The sequence below is a fragment of the Nycticebus coucang genome, chromosome 20, assembly GCF_027406575.1.
Source record: "Nycticebus coucang isolate mNycCou1 chromosome 20, mNycCou1.pri, whole genome shotgun sequence".
Classification (NCBI taxonomy): domain Eukaryota; kingdom Metazoa; phylum Chordata; class Mammalia; order Primates; family Lorisidae; genus Nycticebus; species Nycticebus coucang.
This window is the reverse complement of record NC_069799.1, coordinates 8,607,397-8,610,119: the sequence shown is the minus strand read 5'-3', so window position 1 is coordinate 8,610,119 and position 2,723 is coordinate 8,607,397.

The following is a 2,723-nucleotide window of genomic DNA, read 5'->3' as shown; positions in this document are numbered from 1 at the left end:
AACTTCTGAAAGCAAACCAAGTAAAGTTTGCCACTTCTGATACACCAACTGAATCTCTGAGTTTTGGTGAAATTCCTCCTGAATTTGGGTGCACTTTGTATAGGTTATTTTATTTGTTGGCCAAACATATATTGGATTTCTACAATGAAGCAGGTCGGAGGTTCAGACACAAGTTTCTAGATCCATATCACCCAGGTCATCTCCATTACAGAGAACTTCATAATGTTGGGAGATGATAGACATAAAATATAAGGTGAAATATAAACAGGGTACCGTGTGGACACAAATAAGAGTGACTATTGCCTTGGGAAGTCAGAAGAGATTTCTCAGACATCAGAGGCATTTAAATGGGTAGTTTAAGACTATTTTGTCAGGGAAAGAAAAAGGAATGAGAAATGAAAGTTTCTTTGCAAAGGATGTGATGTGCATATTGAATGTTTTATTTTCTTTATTTACCGAGAGTAAACAAGAGAGTGATGCACAGGTTTGCCTGTTGAGTTCCACTCAAACATGCTGGAAGGGGCCCTTTTAGCCTTATTGATTAACATCTCTTGCAAGAAGAGCTCCTCTTTTGGAAGTAATCTGCAGCATGCATTTACTTGGCTTTTCAAACGGGTGGAGAACCAAGATAGTGTCTTTTGAGAGTCCCCTTCCCACAATGATTCAAAACTGCTCTGCAGGGCCCTTTGTGCCTCCAGGTGTTGGCTGGAATCAGAAGAACCCTCCACACAGGGAATGGCTGCCCCTCAGCAAGCGCACATTTCCCCAGCTTAAAGAGGTTGGTGCGTTTTAGCGGCGGTGCAGAGAGACATGGAAGGGGAGGAGCACCATAGTCAGATGTTGAGAAATATAAAAACATTTTAGACTCTCAAATCTAAAAATAATGTATATTGTGCAGGGTAGCTTACAGGACAGAATTACAAAACAAGATTAAAGAATAAAAGAAGGTCATGATTGGTTAAGTATAAACACAAACCAATAAGATAAAAATTAATAGGAATAAATAAAACATCCCACAAGTATGTTTAGCTTATTTCCTTCTCCCCATGTAGTCTCCATGAAGGAGTCTTAATTTAAAAACTACAGAGAACACCAATCTTTGAAAGAATAGTGCCATGTATGTGAATGATATTACATAGGATCTGATTTGTCAGTAAAGAATGATAAAAATCTGTTTAATATCTGTTCTTATCACAAAGAAACCACACTTAAAGAGGACAAACCAAGTCCCCCCACAGTAGAGGTACAGAAGAGACCATTAGTGGAAACTGAGGTGGAAGATGTGCTCTTAAAAAAATGAGTAAGAAAAATCAGAATATGTTGTCTGGAGATTACAAATGATCTAATGTATCCGAAAGGCTGCAGGTAAGGAAGGGTTGGTTTATTCTGTGTGGTCCAGTGGGTTCTGACCGTAGGCTGGAAGTGCTTGTGAGAAGTGTATTGAGGTAAAGTTTTAGGAGGCTAGTGAAAGCAAGAACACCTGCATAGAGAGGAAGGTCTGTCTTTTTAACACCAAATGTTTTGATTTAGTGGAGAAAAGTCCCCATAGGGTGATGCTATCAAGGCAGACGAATGTAAAGGCTTGAACATATTAGGAAAAGAAAATGACGGCGATTCATAAGAGAATTAAGCTTTTTTTTTTTAAGAATAGGAGGAAATATAGACCTTAAGCACAGAGATGACTGAGAGGAAGAGAAACTTTGAGCCGTCTGGAGGAATGTGTTCAGCGAGGAGATACTTACCTAGAGGGCAAAGCTAAGTTGAGGGTGGTGCCGTGAGCAGAACCCAAAATGCTACCAATGATGTTTGGATCAGTTAGCTTAAAGAAAAACTTCTCTAATTAAGAAATAAAAAATGAATCTCGCCCCAGCTACTTGGGAGGCTGAGGCAAGAGAACTGCTTAAGTCCAAGAGTTTGAGATTGCTGTGAGCGGTGACATCACAGTACTCTATGGAGGGCGACATAATGAGATTCTGTCTCAAAAAAAAAAAAAGAATCTTGCTTTGCTAGAAACTATGGATGCTGGAAAAGTAAATAGCCTTTGAATGGGCAATAGCAAAAAATAGGAAGGAAGGAAAGATGACTGTAAAATGTAGAGCTCTGGGTCCTTAGATGGTTTGTGTACATATATGGTAATAATGTGCCCTGTGCACATTAACAAGAGCTATTTGGCCACTTTTTGCCAGAAGAGTCACTGTGGAGTAAGCAACAGGATTCTATAAAAATGTTTTGTAAGGAGAAATTTCTTGTCACCTGTCTAGTGGGAATGGAGGAAAGCCAACTGGAGAATCTAGTTCAGTGACTTCTTTGGGTGTTTTCCTATGTACAGAACCACAGAAAATCAGCCAACTTTATTTCTGTGCCAATAGTAGGGACAATGTCTCTCCATGCTTTGTTTATTTAATCCGGGCTCTCTGTTCTTTCAGTTTGCTGCCGTAGCACCTGGGCTTGCGTGAGTGATGGCTTTCATCACCCAGGATCATTGACTTCTGTGCCTTTTTCCCTCTCCTGAGAACTCTGTGTGGTCAAGAAACATATTATTTTGTCTCTAGCACTAACATTTACCATATATTTGATGGGCGACAAATGTTTTCTAAATGGATGAATAGTGTCAGCACATCAGATTAGGTAAATCCAGCTCTTTCAACTCATGATTCTCCTATCAGAATACTCAATACAATGAATCTACTGCTCTGATCAGAAAGAACATGGTTGTAGACAAA